This window comes from Protopterus annectens, chromosome 8.part1, assembly GCF_019279795.1.
Source record: "Protopterus annectens isolate FY-2018-M chromosome 8.part1, PAN1.0, whole genome shotgun sequence".
In the NCBI taxonomy this organism is placed as follows: domain Eukaryota; kingdom Metazoa; phylum Chordata; order Ceratodontiformes; family Protopteridae; genus Protopterus; species Protopterus annectens.
In genome coordinates, this window is record NC_056742.1 from 430,154,209 (window position 1) to 430,181,326 (window position 27,118).

Below are 27,118 nucleotides of genomic sequence, written 5' to 3' on the forward strand. Positions count from 1 at the left end.
GATCTGACACAGGAATGTTTAAAGAGAGGTGCGTTTAAACCAAATATGAATGTTTAATATTGGCAGCCTAGGATAGCGGACTACATATGCTTTGGCTTACAAAGTCTATTGAACATGTAGAAGAAACATAAAAATAAATTAAGTGATTAGTCCAAAACATGGCCAGGATAAAAATAACATGACTGTTTCATTAAATATATGGTAAGTGCTTTCACGAGTACAAGCTCGCTTCTTTAGACTCAACAAACATATTCTTTCAATGACATACTTCTTTTAAAACATCAGAAAACTAATTAATCAATCACAGTGCACTATTTAAATTAATCCGAGTTTAAAAAATAGATGCAAGAAAACAAGACATAATAATCCATGAAAAGAAGACAAAAGTAGCACCGATCATTGAAATGGCTACATCCAGTGATTACAGTGTCTAACATACAGAAAGAAAAAAAAGTCATAAAATACCAGGATTTGCAGGCAGAAATGAGGGCAGTGTGGAAAAAGGATACCCTGACAGTTCCAATAGTAGTAGTAGGAGCAATGGGTATCATAAAAAATAATTTACAGTCACATTTAGATATGCTACAGATACATGTAATTCCACATGAATTGCAGAAGGAGAAAATTCTTTACACATTGCGGGTGCTGCAAATAGCACTTTAGGCTAACATAAAAGATTGAAACAATACAATTTCATGAACTTCAATCATACTTTGACTAAGGAATGGGGGTCCATTCATGTCATGTGACTAGAAACCCAAAAGACTTGGAGAAATTAACCCCATGGCATGTCTACAGCTGAAACAAATGTGTTATTAAAGACCTGTAAGGTCAACGTTACTGAATCTAGTATACTTCTTTGAAAAGGTTACAAAGGAAATGGAGAACTAGAAAATGATGCATGCTGCCTACATTGTTCTGGCTAAGGCATTTGATACAATGCCCCCTTCAGGCATTGTCAACAAAGTTACGGAACTAGGTATAAACCCATTTAGAACACACCGGATAGCTAGTTGGCTGGATCAGTTATAGGACAGGACTCAGGAAGTTAGAACTGGTGAGGCCACCTTCACAATGAGGGCAGTCACCATGGGCCAAGGTAGTTTCTCAGTGCATGCATAGTATTACATCAACATTTATGTTATTTTACATATGACAAATATGATTGTAATGCTAGTCATATCTATATATATAATGTGTATGTGTGCACATATATATATATATATATATATATATATATATATATATATATATATATATATATATATATATATATATAGTACTTACATATTATCGCAACCAGATTTTTGCAGTAATACCAGTTGCTTACCAATGCTGAGATCTGATTGTTGATGCAGAACAAATGTCATGAAGTGTGTTTTCTTTCACACGCAAGGTTTTATATGAAAGGTTATCGATAGAAACTGACAAAGTTACTGTTGCTGTTTATGTGTGCACTTTACTGCCAGCATGTGTGCTGCAAGCTCATTTCGGCATGAACTGTGAATGGTAAAAATATATTTGTGAAACTTACTGAAACTACAAGCAGTATTAAGGAATTAAACCACTTTTACAATGGGCACTTTCTAGCAAATGTTAGAGATACCCTTTCATTTCCCCTTGAACTTTTTTTGCCTGACTTCAGACGTAAACGTGTTATCTGTTATGGACAGGGTTTGACTAACATCGCATGTACTTTACTGCCAGCAGGTGTGGTCCTGGCTCATTTCTGCATTGTGTAAATGTAAAAAGATATATGTGAGCCTTATTAAATATGCAAACATTATCAAAGAATGAAAGCAGTTTCTTTACACCAGGCACTTACTAACTATCAAATGTCAGCTTGACCCTTTCAATTTCCATTTATATGTTTTTTTTTCATTGCTTCAGATGTTAATGCATTACGTGTATTCCAACAGTACAAAGGCAGACATGAAAACCCAAATGTGCATTTGTAACGCACGCAAAACAGGAAGAAGATTTCTTAGTGTTCCTGTTTCTCAAAGTAATGCAAAGTTTCTGGCCAGCAGTAAGGACTTTCAAAAGCAGCTTGAAGTGTTTCCTGCACTCTTTTTCAGTGCAGCATGCGAATTCCGCAACCACGAAAATCTGGTTGCGATAATACATAAGTACCACATATATATATATATATATATATATATATATATATATATATATATATATATATATATATATATATATATATATATATATATATATATATATATATCTATGGGTCTACCTGATTACGCCAAAAGTGGAAAACACCGACAATGAGATAACTGACACCGGAAGATCGACAACGGAGAAGACCGACAGTTGAAAAGCCCAATGCTGAGAACACCGACATGATAAGGTAAGTGTGCGACAGAGATGGACGTTAGGGTTAGGGGTGGATTAAGTGAGTTAGGGTTAGGGTGCAGGTAAGGTAAGTGTGCGATAGTGACGGACTTTAAGGTTAGGGGTGGATTAAGTGAGTTAGGTTAGGGTGCAGGTAAGGTAAGTGTGCGATAGTGATGGACTTTAGGGTTAGGGTCGGATTAAGTGAGTTAGGGTTAGGGTGCGGGTAAGGTAAGTGTGTGATAGTGACGGACCTTAGGGTTAGGGTTTGGGTTAAGGTTAGTGCATAGATAGTTGTGTATGTATGGTTTAGTGTAAGTTTGTAAGGTTTTTGTTGTGCATGTGTTGTGTGTGTGTTTTTCGGATAAGGTATGTGTTTTGTTGATTGTCAGGATTGTGGTTTGTTGGGCATGTGAAGTTTCGTGATTTTGAACTTTCAGTTTTGTGGTGTCAGTTATTTCATTGTCTGTGTTTTGGCGTGTCGTTGTTATCAGGTAGACCCATTTATATATATATATATATATATATATATATATATATATATATATATATATATATATATATATATATATATATATAAAACAATTTAAATATATATACATACACACACACACACACACACACACACACACACACACACACACACACACACACACACACACACACACACACACACACACACTCACTCATACACCTATACGTGATGTTTATATTGCCTGAGTGTTTTTCATGCCTCTATTTTCTGTTCATGTATGAAAGTAGATTCTATGCTACTGCTGTGGTAAACTGAGGAGGTTGGTTGGCATTTGAAGTATATTGTTCTTATCAGAATATGGCAGAACACATGAAAACTGCATTCCATACCATATACCATATACCATATACCATCCAGTGGAATTCAACCTTCCACCACACAGGCATTAAGATATATTACAAAAATAATGTTGTTCAGTTTTAACAGATGGTAAAAGTCTAGTGAAGATGTCATACTTGTATCTTTGTCATTGCCAGATAAACTGTAGGGAAATAAAGTAATTGCCAGTCTTGTGAGCTAGCACACTATTTTAATGACAATGTGTGTGCTTGTTGTGACAGAACTCGCTAGGAGTAGTCATATTAGCTGAACAATAAATATTTAATACATTTTCATGCTCAGTGGATGACAGACCTACAGTTTGGAATGAAAAACTAGCACTGAAATTTCTGAGCACTGAATGAAAAAATAAAAAAATAAAAAAAAGAAAATGCCTGATATTGCAAACTACAGTGATTACCATGTGTCTGCTTTTATAAACCATTGCTAAGGCCACCCATATAGGTATTTCCTGCGTGATGTGTTCAGAGTGTTAAAGAAAACAAACATTAACATATTTACAATGTTCATATACTTAGTGACTTTCATAATTCATGACACTATCCTAAACCTGGTTTTATTTAACACAGGCATGTTAAAACACCCATAATTAAACCCTCAGATTACTGTGACCTTCCATTATTTACAACATGAGAACAGATTTATTTATTGCATAAAATGTCAAAAAGTGTTTGTGATGGCTAGATTCCTACATTACAGATGTGCTGGATATGTTTACTGCTAAGCAAAATTAGCATAAATTTGGCTAGCATGAACAAATACAAAGAATTAAGCTTAATGTTACAAAAATGCTTAATTTAGAACCGCCATGGATTCAGAGGCCACCTTGTAACTAACATGGTGTGAGGTTAAAGGTGAATTTCCTGTTCAATTAGCTCAGCAAAGTACTACAGAACATAACCCATTGGGGGTCTTTGGTCTGCAGTAGTTCCTAATACTGCTAATGTAATACAGCTGCACGTTTTTCCAAATTCTCAGCACTATTTAATTGTTTGCTGAGCTCTGTAAACCACAAGATCCTATAATGGGCTAAGACAAACCTGCTGGGGAAAAGGATCAAATACAGCTATTTAGATGATATAAACAGTGATGAGTTTATACAGCATGTACAATTCATTTAAACAAAATTCACTGTTGAATCTGAAAAAAAAAAACACTCGTGAACAATGTACTTGTTCAGCACTGAGGGCTATAATGTATTTTATGTATTTTAATTAAGTACTAAGAATATTTCCTGCATCATTTTCTAAAATTAATGTATACTGATCATACCCCCCTCAATTGTCCATTTTTTGCCTTATATTTTCAGTTTATTCCTCATAAAGCTCTAGTTTCCTGGCACATCACAAAGGAAGGAAAGCAAAGGGCAGATATTTTATTTTCAGAATTCATATCTTTCAAAATATGCATGCTAATGCAAGACCTGTTATTCTAGCAACTTTCTAAGTTTATAAGAGCAATATATGCAATTGTTCCCCATTATTTTTCCATTTGTCCATACTTATTACACTAAAAGGTTGATAGGTATGATGCAATTTATGTCTGTTTGAATAGATATTATCTACTTTTTGTAGAAGACATTTTGCCACGAATGGGAAAAAAATTTAGTTATACAGAAATTATTTGATAGGTGTATCTGCAGAACCATTTTTCCAGTATTATAAGAAATTAAAGTTTGTTTTCTGGTGATTTCATTAAGGTTTAGCTAATTTATGGTAAATTACATCCCACTAAGTCACTTTTCTGCACTGTTTTATTTTCAAACACAGTCATCTATACACGTGGAAGAAAAGCTATTCTGCTTTCAGGAGACATCATTTATAATGGCTAGATATACTTATCAGAAAATCTGTCTATCATAAGAGGAGTATGTTGCTGGACACAGTTTGACTTCTTGTATAAAGGCATGCATTATCAAAATATTTTATATATATATATATATATATATATATATATATATATATATATATATATATATATATATAAACTTAACAAATAAAGTCAATCAACACACATATACTTTTTGAAGTAGGTAAGATAAAACATTTCTACATTATTCCATTAACCTCTACAGTGGATTACTTGATTTTCATTTGAAGAGTAAAAGTTATTCTGTTTTCTGAATGCAATATTTAAATATGTGTATTTTGTTTGCTTTTTATGGCTTGTATTATCTATGTCCCTGTGGATACTCTAAGGCTTCCATCCATTTGAATTACCAAAACTTTGACAAGATATAAAAGCTGTGTTCTTTAGATGTTCAATAATTGAGTAAACATATAATTTCTGTTTATCACAGTATGCATCTTAATACTCCACAGCTTAACTATGTCTGTCAGATGTATGATGGAAATCTTTCTGTAATTCAGCCTTCTACATCCTCAAATTCAGTTGTTGCAGACAAGTGGACTGTTTTTTTTTTTTTTTTTTACAGTTCTTTTCTAGGAACAGTCTGCAACATTTGAGAGTTTTAATCACATACTCTTCTATGTTATGCTTTTTAAGCTATGCATATTTTATTTTGTTTTGGTATCTTTATATGAATTTTGTTGCAGAGTCCAGATGACTTGATGTATGTTAATTTAGACTGCCTTCTTCTCTGTGGGATTTTTAAAATATGCATAAACAGACAGTTGTTTAGATAAAGATTTCACGATTTGTTAAGTTATATTCAGGCATTATTAATTCAGCTAAGTGTAGTACAGCCATCAACACCAGAATCCAAAATTTTGAAACTTCAATTTAAGTACTGTCATATATTTGAAACATATTTAAAAAAAAATCACTGTAAACCACCAAACTCATATATGAGTTTTAAGAATCTGAGCAAGAAACTGGTTAGATGAAGATTGTGGCTGCTTTTTATACTAATATAATGTTACTATTAGGATGAAAGCACAAGCTACACTGTACAGAAGTGTTGCATTACACTAATGGCTGCAAATGAGTCTCAGGAACAGAAGAGACACTGTCGCTATTTGCTTGTTTGGGCAACCATCTTCATCATGACAGCTGTGATGCCCCTGCACTGTCATAGTGTGCAAGGAGCCTCAGTCCTCACGACTGGCAACAGTGGGGAATGCACACACTGTGAGGATGACAAGTACACACACAGTAAAGTGCAATTTTCCTTAAGAGCACACAGTGATCACAGTCAGTCTGGGTCTGGGTTCAACCCTCTTTCTCCAGATTCCCAATAAGACTCCCCACTGGTGCAGCTATGGGGTTGAGATCTCAGTTAAGTGGCCAAGCTAACACTTCCAGCACCTTCTCTGTCGAACCAGTGCTTTGTGTCCCTGCCCAAGTAGTTGATAGACACACACTTTCAGATTTGATTGATACACAAACACATCATCTACTTAAGGCCCTTAACAAAGAGTGTCCAATCCTACTGTGTAATGTTGCTATTATCCAAATGGTAGTCTGACCAAAAGCAATGCTGTTTAGGAGTGGCCTGCACAGTGTCACCATATAGATATGCAAGTACGCTAAGAGCATAAACATGTCTCACAAATATCAGCGACAAAGATAGGTTTAAATATATTTAATAATAATAAAAGAACAAGACAATACTAAATATGTATTCTCAGTGACTTCAGATTCAAAATCACAGGAAATATTTAAAACAACATTTCAGAACAGCCTCAAATAAATAGTTACTATGCCCTAAAAAGTTATTTACAGAGCAACACACAGGCAGAAATGCAGAAAGTGGTGATGAGTGGATGTTTTCAGGTCAAAGACAAAAATAGAAAATGCACACACTCTCTCTCTCTCTCTCTCTCTCTCTCTCTCTCTCTGAGAGAGTTCTTAAGTTACTATCAAATATTACTGCTGGGTTAGCTTGGATGACATCACTTTTTGTCACCTGACTTTAGTTCCCAAGCTAAACCCTCTTTGTCAGAAACTAACAGAATTTAACATCTCTGTGTGAAAAATACATATCTCACAGATGTTTGAAGACCCTGGAAGTCATAAAACAATAAAGCACTTCTGCTTCTCAAACCTAGTAATTAATTCTCTTCCAAGACAATACAAAAACTTCTAGCACTAGACATTGTGTCTGCTACTGAACTGAAACTGAGAGAGAAATTGTATAGCACAATCATAAAACAATTAAATTTCAACATATTTTCTTGACGTTTTAAAAGTTAACCCTCTATGTTCTACTTTCTACTGTTAAAGCATATACATTTACACAATTACAATAGTTTATATACATTTCTATTCTAAGCCAGCAGGGCATGCTGTGGTTACATTTTAACTCAGTACTTTACACCTTTACACACACTTCTGTATGAATCATATCAATATTCACAAATGACATAGAACTATTTACAAAATTCCAGAGATCTGGGCTGGCAGTATTCCCTTTTGTGACAACAGTTTCAATAGCAGTGCATAGCTGCATGAAGACCATATGACTTATGGTGTGATACATGACATGGTCTAAAGGGAACATTTAGACCTACTCACATGTTTTCAGCTGAGTTGAACAAGTTTCTTATAGCTGCTTGCTTTTACAAACTATATAACTAGGCTGAATAAGGCTAAAATGTGTAGATATTTTCTTTAATGTATTAAAATATTATTGTAATGACTGTAACATTTAAAAAGATGAAAGCTCTTATTAGTTTTAATATTTTACAAGTGACAGTTTTTATTGTATAGTAATAAGACTTTCAGAAGTCCACCGAATTCTGTGTTTTAGGTTTGTTTGATTGCAGATTTATTTAATTTGAAGGGATGCTTCCTACTCTGTTTATTAGGTATTTGTTTCACTTACACAGTTAACAATGCATGCTAAAGTCTAGAAGTTTTTAACAATCTCCATCCTGTAGTTGTTGTTTCACTTCTTGCCTGCCATGTGACTCTGAGCAAGGCTACTACTTACATAGTTGTTTTTTGTTGCTGATTGTGAAAAGCTGCATAGTTTGCTTTCTGGCAATATGCTATTAGTCAGGCAGTCATTTCTCCAAGATTCAACCACAGGGGACTGTGGTATGATTGGGGCAGTAATCTACATTAAGATTGAGTTTAAAAACATAGACTATGATATGCAAAGGAATGTGGTTTCAACTATGCATTGCCTCATATGCAAAGCCATGGAAAGACCTATCATTGAACTAATCAATGAGGACATAGGGAACCTCCAAGCACTTGACTGATCTCAGTTTAGATTCATCAGGGCCAGGTCATCCTTACTCAACCTAGTAGGTTTGCTTTGAAAAGGTCACCAAATCAATGGATGAAGGCAAAATGGTATACACTGCATACCTTGACCTGGCAAAGATTTTTGACTCAATTTTTCACTCAGGCATAATAGAAAATATAAATAAAGTGGGAATAAAGCCCTGTGTCACCCATTTAATTACCAAATGTCTCATATATAGGACACAGGAAATCAAAATAGGGGAAGTTACCTCCTTAAAGAAACCACTCACCAGTAGAGTCCCCCAGGGTTCTGTGCTAGGTCCTTGCCTGTTTGATATCTACTTTTCTGAAGTAAAAACCAATATGAAAAGACTCTGGGTGACTATGTTTGCAGATGACTGCAAGCTAGGAGCAGTCACTGAATCCCCAAATGAATTAGCCATCCATCAGGAAGGTTTTTCCCAAATAAATAACTGGTGACAAAATCATGGGCTGAAATGAAATGCCAAAAAATGCATTATTGTATCCTTTGGGAAGTCATCTATCCCAGGGAGCTACCACATTGACAATATCCCCTAAGAATTGACTCAGATGTTCAGGATTTGGGAGCTTGTATGGACAGTGACATAACTTCTGACCAACATGTGTCCATTATAAGAAAGTCTTTCTGTATTGAGCAGCTCTTAAACAAGGGGGATGTGTCTAGATCTATGAATATCATTGCCCACCTTTACTCAGCCCTCATTAGGCCAGTCATTGAAAATAATGCCCCCTTTGGTATATATCTATCCAAACAAATACAACAACTGGAATGCCCACAGAGATACCTTAATAAAGAGCTACAAGGGTTAAACAACATGTCCTACATGGACTGACTCAAAGACCTGTTACTATACAAGGTATCCTACAGATTGCTAAAAGGTGAACTTTGTCTGGCATACAAGACATCCTCCAACCCAATACTGATGGATTTACTGCACAGTAGCAAGTCAAATGGCATCAGAAATACTCAGTGTTTGGATCTAAACCTCTTCTGCATCATTCACAGAATAGTTTGGAGGAATATGTATATTTTGCATTGGACACCATTTCTTTTGGAATAGACTCCCAATCCACATAGAACAAACTTCATCCCTATCCATAATGAAATGCAACTTGGATTTATGGATAGAAACAGAACATTTACACCAGGATTACCCCATGTACTACTAATGGACAGACACAGCTCCTAAATTCTTTATCCTATGCATGGGCCCCCTGAAATTATCTATGGTTTGATCCTGTTATTCTCATTATGGGGTAATGTATAATTATTAACTATGATATGGGTAAGGTCAGTCTCTGAAAAAATGGGATAGGGTCATTTGAACACAAAAAGGGAAAATGACCCACAAGGGCAGCTAGCTTAGTAGTTACCTATGACCCTATTAAACCACCTGCACATTGTGTAATGGTCCAATGAAGCTTATGAAAACTTGTCATGCTCTTTGGATCCAGATTTACCACAGAGTTTTCACTTGTCTTTGAGGTCAGGAATCTGTCTTTATTAATAGAAACAGTACATATTGCAATTCTTTAATACGTCAACTTTGGATATGAGTAATCTGGAGATCTATCACCCTGTCTATGACTTCTTATTTATTTCGAGGTTATACAAAAAATACATTATGTTCAGCTGTATTCTTCTATAACCAGTCATTTTCTGCTGGAATGTTAGGTTAGATCTTTGTTAGTCTGGGTTTTAGATAACTACATGACATGGAGACTCACTGTAGTGATGAATGGCTTACTAAACATGAGGGATCAACAGAATTGTTCCATCCATACCTGATCTCTTGTTGGCAGCAGATATAGTGGACCACAGTATACTAATTAAGTTTGTGAGACTGAACTGTGGCATACTGGGTATAGTTCTGGAGTGGTTTCCCTCTTACCTCTGTGGGTATACTCAATGCATTATGGTAGGTTTGTACTCTACAAGTTCTTACGCCCTGACTGCTGTAAACCATTGGCCTTGGTATACATGTTTTCCATCAGGATGGTCATGGTAGGGAGAGGTATTTCTTATCATCATTATTCTCATAATAACCACATTACACCAACCCTTTTTTGGAGACTGTGCCAGATTGTTCCCATTTAGATGTCTACCTGGATTCAGTTATGACATAGATATCTTTAAATATGTTGAAGCTTTTGTGAAGAAACTGAAAATACTGTCATCTGTGTTATCATGTCTGGCAGGAGATTTGTGTGCGTTTTCAGATTGACTTGCATTGTATGCCATTGTGTCTAATTGTGAAATTGTAAAAAAGTTTTTTAAATGTTGAGTATTTCCCTGTTTATACAGAATGTTCAAAGAAGCTGTCAGTGTTTTGATACATTTCTAATTGTACAACTTTGTGAGGGACATTCTAAAGTACAAACTGTGGAGAATCAGCTGAATAGTAGGTGATATCATTAGAATATTCCTGGTTGCTAGGTGATTATTTGAACAGCTGATTGACAGGAAAAATAACTTTTTTAAACAGCTGACTATTATTTTTAAAATAAGACAGTTGAGAATGTTAACCTGTGCAGCTAGTCAAGTGCTGAGCAGTCTGTGAAGAGTTGCAGTCAGATACAGTGCTGTGCAGTGAAACCCGAAGAAAAGAGAACTCACCAAAATCCTCCCTTAGCCTTGCTGTTATGTGTTAGATTAGATCAGGGAGTGTATTTTCTAGTTAGATTAGGAAAGCTTAGTTACTAAGATAGAGTTTTTCTAGGAAGTATACAGTCCAGTCCCAGATTATTGAGCATGTTTCTGATGTGTTCTGAGGGAAATATTACTCTTGTTTAAGTGACAGTCTAATACTGGAGTCAGTAGTGAGGATTGAAGCTCCTTAGTTTTTGACCCATGACAGTAAGGGACATCACATTTAATTAGTGGCAGTCTGGTGGGATATAGCCAGATTTCACAGCTTTAATCCCAGTTTATTGTGTCTATTGTCGCTATTACATAGACCCATTTGGATACATTTGGCTGAGAAGGTTTAACTTTCCTTGCCAACTGTTTGGACTAGACCAATCTCTAATCAAGGCATCTGAGACAGAGTCTGTCTTCAGGAGCCCCTTGCATGGTCTACTATAACTCTAGGAAGGAAACTGCACCACAGGTTCATGCATTCATGTTAAAATTATAGCTAAGGAACGTCATGAAACTTAGCCATAGTACCCCTTGGTATTGGCAGTATGTACATTATCTGTGTAAGAAGATTATTTGCCTATACCCCAATAAATAACTTATGATGTCTGGATCTGAAAGTACATATGGTGCCTCACTGTTTGTCATGTAGAGGGAGTTTATTCCAAAAACATAGAATGCTCTGGATTAAGAAATTGTCACTCAAGCATGTGTTGTTGATCTTGCAGTGGAGGTTGAGATCTTTGTCACAAGTATTTGAACTTTTTGTTTGTTAAGGTTTTAATGATTTAATGCATTCTTGGGTTTATACCATGTTTCTATTTTTATTATTAAATAAATAGCCATTTGTTAACCAAATAGGCTCACTAGACATACAGACCCTTTTTCAGAGGTGACCTGGAAGCACTGCCTGGTTAACGGACTTGCTGAAGGTCACACAATTGGCAAATTAACCAAAAGCTGTAACACAGGAACTACAGCTCACATCTTTAACCCTTTGTGACACCCACCAATTTTGCTGAGGCATTATAGTCTTATTTCTATATGATTATTCATTGTAATACTCTGAATTAAATAAAATAATATGAGATACTTGATTAGATGTTGCTTCTGCTTTGCTTGTTAAAAATGGTACCTACTCCTTACAGGCCTCTCTCCATAGCAAATAAGTATAAAAAGGCAGGATTGTGGTCTGTATTACTTAAACTGTTTGAAGAGTACATCATTTGAAAAATTTAGTACATGTGCTACTGTTTAAACAATGTTCTGTTTTATTTATACAGTTTTGTACAATTTTTTTAGTTTTTTACAAGAAAACTGCTCATGTATAAAACAAATGTATGTGTTTAATTAAGCAGATATATTCAGTACACAGGGAGTTTCTGGTCTGATTGGATCTGTTTAGTTGGCTCCTTACTGAAATGTTGGCATTCAAAATGCCAAGTGCAGAAAAGCAGAACCCCCCCCCCTGAAAACCTGAAAAAGAGCAAATCTTAAAAATCGCTCTTCTCCTTAAAATGTTTTTTTTTTTTTTTGCAGGGTGGTAAGTCCTCCGCAAACCCCGAACATATATATGCTGCAATTGCCATACCTTGGAGAAAAACGAATATTCCAAGAAATGGCAGCTCAAACTTGATATATGTAATTCCAATCTTTTGGACATTCATTTTTCATATTTCAAGACTTGCTCTAGCTGGCTTGACATTTCATATGGTTACTGTTTTATTTTTTTTCATATGGTTACTGTTTTATTTTTTTTCATTAGTGCAGTTTGCACTGTTTGCATTCAGTATTATAATAGTAACATTCCCTGAGATTCATAAAGGATTACTGCATATACTTATGTGACAAGTTTTCTCAGTGAAGTAAGCCCGAACAGTTCAGAGACCGCATTCTTGCTATAGCAGTATAAGCTGTAGTAGAGATAGCAATCTATTAATGCAGTATACTGGAGGGGCCATCTAATACTAATTAAAGTTGTCTTTCCCCCAGAAATGTTGCTAGTATCAGAATCTCTAGAGGCATTCAGAAAATAGCTCTACCATGTGATTTTAGTTGGGAAGAAGAAGCTATGCACTGTCAACCCATTCCCTACTAGAGATGGATTAGGTCCATTTCATAGCTGTGGATATAACAAAGCTGTAGTTCTGTGTGCTTGTGTGTGTGTGTGTGTGTGTGTGTGTGTGTGTGTGTGTGTGTGTGTGTGTGTGTGTGTGTGTGTGTGTGTATATATATATATATATATATATATATATATATATATATACTGCTGTCTACATATATATGCCTATATATATATATATATATACTGCTGGAGGTTCATAGAGGAAATCTGTGTGTGTGTGTGTGTGTGTGTGTGTGTGTGTGTGTGTGTGTGTGTGTGTGTGTGTGTGTGTGTGTGTGTGTGTGTGTGTATATGTGCATGTGCTAGCATGTATGAATGTTTGCGAGTATAAGTAGGGACATGTTTGCCACTGACTGTATGTGTGAGTGCCAATGTCCAAGAATGTATGGAAATATTCTTGGATATGTGTGTGTGAGTGTGAGTGTGAGTATGAGTGTGTGTGTGTGTGTGTTTTTTTCTCTCTCTCTCTCTCTGTATATCTATCTATATATATATATATATATATATATATATATATATATATATATATATATATACAGAGAGAGAGAGAGATACACTGATGGGAGGTATTATAAGCCATAACTGACTCAGATTTTAGTTCACATTTGGCATTAGCAGAATGAACACTTTTACAGAATTATCGCCCTCATGAATCAGGAATTTTATGTAGGAGGGTCAGATGGAATATTCTACTGCTAGAAGCACTCTACTACAAATTCTAGTTGGGTTTGAAGGAAACAAAAAAAAACAGAAGTGGTACACAATAAAGAATGGAAAGTACACAATAAATGAATAATGAAGTAGGCTAGATTTCTGGCTTAGAGGGCTAAAGCCCTGATTATGACCCATACAGCCTGGGTTTGAATAGCAGCTTGGGTATTGGAAGCTCCAGTTTGGGGAATAAGTGACGGTTCTGGTTAGCTGGTTGGCACATAATATATGTAAAGCTAAGGAGCAAATTATCTCAAACTTCATTTATCTGGACATTGAAAAATCTCTTAACCTTCATAAATTTGTCTTTATCAAAGGAAGGTTGCATCTCTTTAACATCATTTATTTCTTTGAAAAAAAATAACTGAAGCAGTGGGTAGTGGTTATGCAGTGCACACAGCATATTTCTGCCCTGTCTAGGCCTTTGACACTACTCCACAGGCAGGCATTATTGATAGACTTGTAAATTTGAATATAAATCATTATATTGTGCGACAGTGAATTAACTGGTTGTCTGACAGTACCCACATGGTTTTAGTAGCAGGTGCCACTTCTGAAAGGAAAAAAAACACCAGTGGTGTACCATGGGGCTCAGTTTTGCGCCATCTCCTATTTGGCAGATATTTCTTAGGCCTTCAGGGTAGTACTTCTGGCCTATGGTAAATTATGTTTGCAGATGAGTGTAAATTGGGTGTTATTCAATCTTCAACTGACTCACAATTGCTCCCATGGTAACAATTGTTGCAAGGACAATGGTCTCAAATTAAATGTAAAAAATATAGTATAGTACAGTTCATTTTTGTAAGCAAAATAGTTTTGACTTAACATCCAATCAGATACCATTGTAACAGACTTGGATACTCTTCTTGATAATTCCTTATGATTTGGCCATCATATCTCTGCATTAATTCAGAAGACTTTCATCTGTTCCACCCAGTTTTGAAAGACATCTCCAGCAGAGCCAAGAAAGTCTTAATTTCACTTTACTCATATCGTATCCAACTCACTGTTGAATTGAATGTGCTTTGTATTTATCTAAACATATCACAGAACTTAATCTCAGAGATTAATAATTAAAAATTCAGTGGCCTCAAGAATCTTAAGTTCTTTCTCAATACTCATTCTGTTACAGACTACTCCATGGAGATCTATGTCTAGCTTTTCATGCTATGAAAAGATCCAACCCTATATGATCTCCCCTCCATTTGCAGAACTAATGGAATATCAAATACTCTGTTAAAGGAAATAAACCTTCATCAGCAGATAAATAAGGCAGGTTGGCATGATAGATTCATATCTAAATCTATCCCTCACCTCTGGAACAAATTTCTACTACATGTCAAACAGAGTAGCACCCTTGCTGCTTTCAAGGTAAATCAAGATACATATATGTCATGATGTCTTACTCTTTTTATGAAGGTATTTCAGTTCCAGATTACTTTATTTTACAAAACAACATATTTGGTTTGAGGTAGTATTATAACATGCAATAAAAAGTAATGCCATGTGTACTCTAATGGCTCTAACATATGAGTGTAGTTTCCTGGCTTATGTTGAGCACAAATGATTGTTTTCTGGTAAGTTTTATTGTGATTCTTAATTGTTGCTGGTGTATTGGAGATTGATTAATTGTTATTCTAGCTTGTCAGGAAATGTTTTGCAGGACTTTTATATTGTGGTATGTGACACATATTCACCACTACCCATTGGCATTCACAATTTTGAGGATGATATATACATCTTGGATATTGTACTAAGCAAAGCTAATATTAGAAAGTGGTTAATTAGATTATTATATTATGTCTAAAAGTGCCAACAATTTACTGTACTTCAATAGTTGTCATTAATTTAGAGTAAAATACAATGTCAAAAAGTCATTTTTTACAAAACTTCTTTGGTGAACAATAAACAATGGAAGTAAGGAGGGGATAGTAACAGAAAGATCATACTTTTCCTTACGGGAGTATTCTGGCTAAGTTTTAGAAAAGGATCTGAAATACTTTATGCATGATTTTAGTAATTCCAGCATTGTTACATTGATGACAGGTAATGCAGCTGGGCCATACTCTCGTGATATCAACAAATCCAGGACAAGTAAACATTAACAGTTTTGTTAAGCATTATGGAACACTATCAAGACATGAATGTATTATGAAAATGACTTGAGATATTTTGTGACATTTTGGGTGTTAAAATGTTATAACTGTTATTTCTGAGTATATAGAGTTCATGCATAACAGCCAATATAAGAAATACAAAAAATACAAACTGACTAGAAAAAAAAGAAGAAAAAAGCAAAGCCAGTGGACCACTACGGGCAGTAACAAATAATCTTTTCATCTGTAACACTGAATAGACTTCATCAGATATAATAAAAACTGATGTTCAGACTTTTATAAAATATAAAAGGATCACATGTAATAAAACAACCAATCAAAATCATGGGAAAAACATCGGTTACCAAGCAGCCAATTAACTATTCTAAAAGTAATAATAAATTAATTAACTCAAAATTAACATTAATCTATTACACTTAAAATAAGAATTCAAGACACTTGTCCTGAAACATTACTGAGTATTTTAATATGAACACACAGACATACAGGAATAAATTGTGCTGTTAAACATTCTTTAGTATTATTTACTATTCATTGCTACCTGCATAAACTTTTTAATTTTAATAAACAAGTGATGGCACACATATCATTGATGCCAGGATAACTGTGAGCATTCAATAATAATTGTCAATATAATTCTAGTTCTTCTAGCTTCAGAGATGATGGTCTTCCTTTGCTGCCTACATGTATCTGATCAATTGCTGCAAACTTGAAAGTATGTCCAGAGAAAAGTGAAATATGTTTGGCTAAGGCATTGTCCATCTTTTGCTTATTAATAGCATACAAGTGTCCATATATACGGTCAAGGAGACTATGCTCCATCTTTCCAATATAGAATGCTGCACATGTCTAACATTTAGCTAGCTAAACTATATGTTTTGAATTGCAAGTGAACTTATTTTTAAGAAGTAGTTTTTATTTCTCACTTCAAACTTGCTGCCTGTGACAATAAATTTGCAATATTTGCATATATTATATTTAACCATTCCTGGAAAACTAAGTCTAACAAACTTCCTATTTTCTAATAAATGTTTCAAGTTACTCCCTCTTCTATATACTATCTTTGGTTTGGTTCCCACTATGTTCATGATAAAAGTGTCACCACGTAAAAGGTCCCAGTTCTTATGTATAATGTATGACACCATAAAACTGCTGACATTGAAAGTGGTAATGAAGCTAATGTTAAAATCTATAGCTTCCTTTCTGTTATCAGTTTGAACTAGTTGGGAATTAATAACAGTTGGTAAATCATTGGTGTTGTCATTATTCATGTCACAATGTATATAATGGATACCTAATATAGGGACATATATACCTACTGGTCTCTTGTGTTTAACTTCATCTGCAAGGGACTCTATTAAATCTTTGGGATAATCCCTTTGCAAAAACAGGTTGCTGAGGTACTGGCACTCTAGATTGAAATCATCATCTAGTGTAACAGTTCTAGCAGCTCTTACTAGTTGTCCTTTCACCACCAATCTTTTCTGGTGGTGAGGTTGACAACTTGAGAAATGTAAGAATGAATTAGAATATTTCTTTCTATGAATTTTGTCCAGACGCCTATTCAAGTTGGTGTCTTTATTAAGATTAATATCCAAATAGTCACTAGATCTCTCATTGAAGTTAAAAGTAAACTTCAGGAAATCTGAGGATGAGTTGAAGTAGTTAACCAATTCAGTAGCTTGTGTCCGGTCACCCAGGAATAAAATAAAAATGTCATCTAGGTACCAGGTATATAACACAATTCTTTGCATGATTTCTGGTTTATTGAAAATATTCTGTCTCTCCCAATATGCCATCACAAAGTTGGCTAGGCTAGCTACACAGGGCAAACCCATAGCTACTCCAATTTTTTGAAGATAAAACTCATTATCAAAAAGGAAATAGTTATTAGTAAGAATAATATCTAATAACATTTCAACTAGATATAATTCTAGTGGTGTGGCACCCCTGTGTTTTAACATAATGCTAACCCATTCTACCCTTTCTTGGTGTGGGATAGAAGTGTATAAGTCCTTGACATCTATTGCTAAGAAGTTCTGATCTTTACTGTAGTTAAGATTGCTGATTTTTTCTAAAATGGTCCAGGAGTCCTTACAAATTTGTTGTTCGTAGTGTAAATATTTCTGTAAGATAGAATCAATTACTTTGGCACAAGGATATGTAATGGAGTTATTTGCATCCATTAATCGTCTCATTGGTGGATTAATAAAGCTTTTGTGGATTTTCAGGATTATGAACATAACTGGAATCCTAGGAATAGGCATTGGCATGTAATTAAACAAGTCTAAATTAATTTTAGCTTCAATAAAAAGGTCATTTAAATAACCTTTGATTCGGTTATAGGCTATATTTAGTTCATTGCGAGAAACTTTAATGTAGGCTTCGCTTTGTAATATAATTTTCAAATGGATCACATAGTCTGCCTCATCAAAAATAATAATCCACCACCTTTATCAAGTTTAACAATCCTCGCTTCTAGTGATCTTAACATTTCTAGTGCCTGCAATTCTTCTATACTAACATTGTATTTAGTTGAAGTACAGAAAGGGATCTTTTGCCTGTAATGACTCCCTTCATTCTTATTTAAAGAACATAAATCTAGTTCACATACATTCTCAAATAACAATAGTGTAGGATGAAGGGGTGGATTATATGCGCTAGAAACCTTAAATTCATTGTGCTTTATATCTACTTTTCCTAGTAGTACTGTTAAGTTTAATTTTCTAACAAAGTGTTTAATGTCCATTAAAGTTTTAGCAACATTCAAATGTTGAGAGGGAACAAAAGTTTGTCCTTTAGATAACACATTTAAAATCATAGGGTCAATGTCAATGGATGAATAATTGTATACTTTAAAGTCCACAGTGGAATTTGTCAAAATAGTTGGTTGGTAAGGTCTTTCAAATGCCACCATCTCCGTTGGTGATGCCTTTGTTTGTTCCTGGTTCTCTGGTACTGTTTTTGTTTTGGTATTGCCCCCATTTGTTCCCCATGTTGAAAATGTCATTTATTCTGACTATTAACTGGATGATTAATTTCAGTATTGTTATTATTATTAGTGTTGTTAGAATTATGGATGTGTTCGCTCCATCTCAGTGGGGTTGTATTGTCTATCTCATCATTAGAGTTATCTTGACCATCTAAAGAATAAATATTATTAGTTCTAACAATCTCATTAGTTTTGCTGGAATTATTGTTGATAGACATGGCTAGAATTATTCTTGATAGACATGTTCCAGTTCTGTGAGGGTGGGTGGGGGGTGGATACACCAAACCTTGTTGATAAGCTGCCAGATCCCGTTGGATTTTCTTCTGTTTTGTACTTTTTAGTTTGTCCAGATGTTGGTCTAAACTAGTAAAAGTGCTGGAATATTCATATTTATGTCTAAAAAAATCCAGAGTCATTATGTATGTTGCTTTGTAATTCTGTTATATCCTTTATAAGACTGTCAGTCAACAAAGAATAGTGTTTAATCATTAATTCCAGCAACCTGAACCCTTGCTGGTCAAAAAATTATAATAGTTCTTTGTGAAAAACTGAATTAGGTATTAGTCCCGTTGGATATTGGTGATATCTAAGGCTTTTTGGGACAATTTGTAGACACTGGCATTCATGGAAGTAAGCTAATTTCAATTGCATTGTTTTTAAGTTTCAATAGTCTCTGGTCAAATAATTTCAACTTGTCAAAAAGTGTAACATCACTAACCTGGTTTATGCCTTGTGCTTACAGCCGGTTGCCCCTGTGTGTCTGCAGAATGTGACAAGAATTTTACTGGCTCATTAATCCACTCTATGAAATTTGGGACTCCAGTAAGCCCCAAAGCACTGTCAGTCAGTCTTTGATTAAGAATCTGACTTAAAGAGTTCATTGTGTTCGTTGCCATAAACCCAGGTTGTGTGTTTGAATTATTATTTAAATTAGACCTAGTGTTATGTGGTCCACTGTCTGAAAGATTCTTTGCATTCAGAGAAGATAAATTCAGTTGCCCACAAGCAATAGAAAGTGTAGGAGAGCTGTTGACAGTGGCTACGCTATTTTCGCTGAGTCTTGAAGGCATGGAAGTTAAAGCAGTGTCCGCTGTTGTACTGAACTGGTTGCTTGTAAAAGGAAAGGAGTTCAATTGGTTCCAGAAGTGATCCAGGACATCTAAGCGGGTTGCTAACGTTTCAACCCACTGTGAAAGAACTTTAATGAATGCAGTAAGATTTAAAACTTGCAACTGTGTTTGTTGAAAGAAGTTTGGATTGCTCAGACTAGCTGGTCCGCAGGTTGCCCTAACTAAATGAACCAAGAAATACAAAAAATACAAATGGACTAGAAAAATAAAAAACAAAGCCAGTGGACCACTACGGGCAGTAACAAATAATTTATTGAAGCGCTTTTCATCTGTTACACTGAACAGACTTCAACAGATATAATGAAAAGTAATTTTCAGTCTTTTATAAAATCTAAAATGATCGCATGTAATAAAGCAACCAATCAAAATCATGGGAAAAACACTGGTTACCAAGCAGCCAGTTAACTATTCTAAAAGTAATAATAAATTAATTAAATCAAAATTAACATCAAATTTATTACGCTTAAAATAAGAATTCAAGACACTTGTTCCGAAACATTACTGAGTATTCTAATATGAACACACAGAAATATAGGAATAAATTGTGTTGTTAAACATTCTTTAGTATTATTTACTGTTCATTGCTACCTGCATAAACTTTTTAATTTTAATAAACAAGTGATGGCACAGATATCATTGATTATGATTTTAAATGTGTTATCTAAAGGGAAAACTTTTGTTCCCTCTCAACATTTGAATGTTGCTAAAACTTTAATGGACATTAATCACTTTGTTAGAAAATTAAACTTAACAGTACTGCTAGGAAAAGGAGAAACAGAGCACAATGAATTTAAGGTTTCGAGCACATATAATCCACCCCTTCATCCTACACTATTGTTATTTGAGAATGTATGTGAACTAGATCTACATTGTTTAAATAAGAATGAAGGGAGTCATGGAAGTCATTACAGGCAAAAGATCCCTTTCTGTAATTCAACTAAAAGCGAGGATTATTAAACCTGATAAAGGTGGTGGATTATTAATTTTTGATGAGGCAGACTATGTGATCGAGATGAAAATTATATTGCAAAGCGAAGCCTACATTAAAGTTTCTCACAATTAACTAAATATAGCCTATAACTGGATCAAAGGTTATTTAAATGACCTTTTTTATTGAAGCTAAAATTAATTTAGACTTGTTTAATTACATATCAATGCTTTTTTCTAGGAATCCAATTATGTTCGGAATCCCAAAAATCCACAAAAGGCTTATTAATCCACCAATGAGACCATTAATCGATGCACGTAACTCCATTATATATCCTTGTGCCAAAGTAGTTGATTCTATCTTACAGAAATATTTACACTACGGACAATAAATTTGCAATGACTCCTGGACCTTTTTAGAAAAAAATAACAATCTTAACTACAGTGACAATCAGAACTTCTTAACAATAGATGTCAAGGACTTATACACTTTTATCTCACACCAAGAAGGGGAAGAATGGGTTAGCATTATGCTAAAATACAGGGGTGTCACACCACTAGAATTATATCTAGTTGACATTTTATTAGATATTATTCTTACTAATAACTACTTCTTTTTTGATAATGAATTTTATCTTCAAAAAATCGGAGTAGCTATGGGTTCGCCCTGTGTAACTAGCCTAGCCTACTTTGTGATGGCACATTGGGAGAGGGAGAATATTTTCAATAAACCAGAATTCATGCAAAGAAAAGTGTTTTATACCTGGTACCTAGATGAGATTTTTGTTTTATTCCTGGGTGACTGGACACAAGCTACTGAATTGGTTAACTACTTCAACTTGTCCTCAGATTTCCTGAAGTTTAGTTTTACGTTCAGTGAGAGTAATGTTAACTATTTGGATATTAATCTTAATAAAGACACCAACTTGAATAGGTATCTGGCCAAAATTCATAGAAAAAAACTATTGTAATTTATTCTTACATTTCTCAAGTTGTCACCCTCAACACCAGAAAAGATTGATGGTGAAGGGACAACTAGCAAGAGCTGCTAGAATTGTTACACTAGATGATGATTTCAGTCTAGAATGCCAGTACCTCAGCAACCTGTTTTTGCAAAGGGATTATCCCAAAGATTTAATAGAGTCCCTTGTAGATGAAGTTAACACAAGAGATGAGCAGGTAGATATGTCCCTATGTTAGGTCCAAATTATATACATTGTGACATGAATAATGACAACACCAATGATTTACCAACTGCAATTAATTCCCAACTAGTTCAAACTGATAACAGAAAGGAAGCTATAGATTTTAACAGTAGCTTTATTACCACTTTCAATGTCAGCAGTTCTATGGTGTCATACATTGTATATAACTGGGACCTTTTATGTGGTGACACATTTATCATGAACAAAGTGGGAACCAAACCAAAGATATTATATATAAAAATAAGTAACTTGAAAAAATTTATTAGAAAACAGGAAGTTTGGTAGACCTAGTTTTCCAGGAATGATTAAATGTAATATGTGCAAATATTGCAATTTTATTGACACAGGCAGCAAGTTTGAAGTGAGAAATAAAAACTACTTCTTAAAAAATAAGTTCCCTTGCTGCTCAAAACATATAGTTTAGCTAGCTAAATGTCAGATGTGCAGCATTCTATATCGGAAAGATGGAGCGTAGACTCCATGACCGTATATACGAACACTTGTATGCTATTAATAAGCAAAAGATGGACACTGCCTTAGCCAAACATATTTCACTATTCTCTGGACATACTTTCAAGATTACAGCCATTGATCATATACATGTAGACAGCAGAGGAGGACCATCACCTTTAAAGCTAGAAGAACTAGAATTATATTGGCAATTGTTATTGAATGCTCACAGTTATCCAGGCATCAATGATATGTGTGCCATCACTTGTTTATTAAAATTAAAAAGTTTATGCAGGTAGCAACGAACAGTAAATAATACTAAAGAAGGTTTAACAACACAATTTATTTCTATATGTCTATGTGTTCATATTAGAATACTCAGTAATGTTTCAGGACAAGTGTTTTGAATTCTTATTTTAAGTGTAATAGATTTGATGATAATTTTGAGTTAATTAATTTATTACTTTTAGAATAGTTAACTGGCTGCTTGGTGACCAGTGTTTTTCCCGTGATTTTGATTGGTTGTTTTATTACATGTGATACTTTTAGATTTTATAAAAGACTGAACATTACTTTTTATTATAGCTGATGAAGTCTGTTCAGTGTAACAGACGAAAAGCGCTTCAATAACAGCCAATATACAAAAAGTAATGTTCCTTTTGGGTATATATAAGTTTTGCTGTTTGTGGAAGAAACTACTTGTTTTATATATTGTTAATACTTTAATCAAAGTTTTTTTCTCTAAATGGATATGCTGTTTGTAGTTCTTGTGGGGTATTGTATGTAGCTGTATGTATATGTTCCAGTAATTATATCTGAAAATTTCTGTGCTTATGCAATGATTTAAAAAGTATTTATGTGATTTAGAGAAAGGTGAGTACCTAGTTAAACATTTTCACGGAGGTGATAATTTGCCTTGTTTCAATTTCAGGTTTTAAAAATCTTTTCTTTTAAAAAAATAGAGTGTTGCCTTTAAAGTCAAAGAAGGATTGGTTTTAATGAACTGTTTTCCTTCAAGGCCTCTAGCAATATAGTAATGTCTCATTAGGTATAATAACAAAATACTGTTATTTGTTTATGTTTGATTACTTACTTTATAATGATTCCAGAGCATTCTCTGTTCTTCAAGTAAATTGTTTTTTTTTCATCTCCTATGCCCAACTCCCCCTCCTGTGCCGTTTCACTTACTAGTATGCATGCTTAGGTTTCTAACAGCTAAAACTCATTTATAAAAAATAATACCATTCAAATCCAAGAAAAAAACAAAACAACCAGTGGCAACTGTTATCCTGCTTTTGAAGAGACTTTAAGTCCTGTAATCCTGCAGCAAACAGAAAAATCTAAAAACAAGGACCTCCAGCAGATAAACTCGATTAAAAGTATATAAATATTTATATAAAATAGTTTGTCGGGAATATTAGACAGTTTAGTGTGTAAAAGCTTTCATCTAGTATATACACTGTTAGATGGTACTGTCCCTCCGCTCAGCTTATGCTAGCAATTAAAAATAACTAAGCAGGCAGTTCCCTTGTGATAATCAAATACTAGCACTGCAATCCCCTGATAATTAGGGATAGAAACAAAAGCTGCATGGAGAATAATCCTGTCTACAGTAGTCTCAATGACAGAAAGACAGGCAGTAACATTAACAATGTAAAATAAACAAAGTGCTTCCTAGTTGTTTTTTTTATTTCTTCTAGTAACAATAGCAGTTGGAACTACATATTTGCCTGGAGTGAAACTAAAAAAAAAAAAAAAAAAAAAAATAAAAAAAAAAATTGAAGCTAAAATATAAAAAGCAATTTATTGAATCCCCAAATGATGTGGATATTCTACAAAAGGGCCTTACAGAAATAGATGCTTGGTGCCAGAGCAATGGGCTCAAGCTCAATGCCAAGAAATGTACTGTTATCCCCTTTGGGAAAAAACATGTACCCATGAATTACCACATAGGTGGCAGTACACTAAACACCGAAAGTGTGATAAGAGACTTGGGACACAGGTGGACTGTGGTCTCACCTTCGATAACGTCATCGCCACAACAGTCAGGAAATCATTCTATGCAGCACACCTCATCACTAAGGGCTTTTCATGCAGTAAAAAGAAGGTCATTGTCCCACTGTACTCACCCCTCATTAGACCCATTATAGAATACAACGCCCCATTTGGTATGTACCTCTCAAGACATCTGCAACAACTGGAAAGGCCACAGAAATACCTCACTAAAAGAATCACAGGCCTAAAGCAGATGCCCTATGCTGACCATCTAAAAAATACTCCACCTATACTCTGTCGCATATTGTCTACTCAGTGGCAATCTCTGCTTAACATACAAGGCCATGTCAAACCCAGAGCTGTTGGATATGCTACACTTAAAGAAATCCCAATCCCTCAGAGACACACGCTCCAGGGATCTAAACCTTGTCATCACAATAAACAAAACATGCTGGAGGGATAGGTTCCTGACCCAGAGACTCCCCAGACTCTGGAATAGACTGCCCATACATGTCAAGCAGAGCCCCTCTTTGGCCCTCTTCAAAAGGAACATTGATGATTGGTTGGGAGACAAAAAATTCACCCCGGGGATCATGGCAGTCACCCTGCTAGACAGGGGGTCCAGGGAAGTAAATACTGTGGGAAGAAATAGCCAGGTAATTGTTATGGCTAGGCTTGTATAGGCCCTAGGGCCAATAGCCTAGTACCAACCTATGAACCTGCAAACCTACTGATTAGTTGTCTTGCAGGTACCACCTAGGCTGTTGTGACCCACTCTGTTCAGCCCTCACTTTGCTCAGGCTTCACTCCACTCCTGTACCCTCCCTACCAATTCCCAGTCACCCTCACATTACCCGACCTTATACTCTCAAAACCAGAACCCTCATCTTCCCCTACCAGTCAACACACACATACACACATTATCCAATCTATACACCTACTCCCTCCCATACACATAAACCAATCACCATATTTAAACACTAACCATCCCACCCTTTCTCTAGCCTAAACATTTAACCCACTATCTACTTTTGTACTTACTATGCATCACATAACTGAACAATGTAATATATCCACCTCCATCCTCACTCTTGTAAGATGTACAAATATCACATACATCACTATATTCCATAATGAACCTGTAACTCTAAACTCCTCTCCTGCAAACCCAATCTCTCATAAATTTTACAACATACCCAATTATATTAACATATCTCCAGAGCTGTATCAACAAGCAATAGTAAACCTATACACATTTAAATACATAAAAAACTACCTACTCAACACACTCTCACACCCTAAAAATGGCTGTTAAACCAAAATACCACTACCCTTTTAAAAACTCTAAATACTACTCCCCTTTCAGAAACTCTACTACAACACTCAAACTGTGGAGTGATATCCTTCTCAACCCAGGGCCCACCTCTAGTATGCATAACATTCTAAACCTTGCCACACTGAACCTGTTTTTCTCTCACTTTATATTGCAATTCCTATTGGTATTCTACTAACTTACTTTTCATTTCTCTATAAACTGGCTAAAAATTCTCTAACAATTAAATCATTGTCATATAACTTCTTTCTGTTCTTAACCAATGTTTTCATATTATGTTTAATGTAGTGTAATTATTTAAACTGCATTTTTTCTTTTTGTATTATTTTTAAGACTGTAAAATTAATATTCTTAAAATATTTTGTAGTATCTTGGAACTTTTCTCCCTGGGCCTCCACTGACAATGGGCTCCTACCCAGTAGACATTTCCTTGTAAACAAATGTCAATAAATCCATGCCCAAAAACAAAAGGATCCAATTGGCTACTGTTAAGTATTAACTTCTTGAGCATCAGGAATAAAGTTCTGGATTTCCATTCATGCAGTGTCCATAACTCATCAGACATAATAGTGACAACTGAAACTTGGCTAAACTCAGAAAAAAGGTAATGAAATACTACCACTAGGTTTTAACATATACAGACATGAAAGAGGAAGACAGGAAACAAAGATGAGAATGTGGTTTAGCAATCATGTTAAGAAGCATCCTTAATGTAACCCTTCATACCCATCCCCCACCCCAAAATTTCAAAATGCAGAAATCTTATTAACCTATCTAAAGATTAATAATAGAACACAATATGCATCTCGGCCTATATATTCCTGCAGGTAACAAATGTATCAATAGCAGATGAGATTCTGCAATGACTAAATAAAAACATCAGTCAAGACACTGTCCTGGCATTAGATGTAAATCTAGACAAGAATCAGATCTAAATGTGCGCATTTTCACTCAATCAGTATATGTCACCACTAGGGTACGAAACAAAAAAACAACAAAAAACAATCCAGACAAGACTGGATACTTACAAATAGTCCTACTGCTATTAGCTCAGTAGGAGCCTTACTAGACATTAACCACCTGCC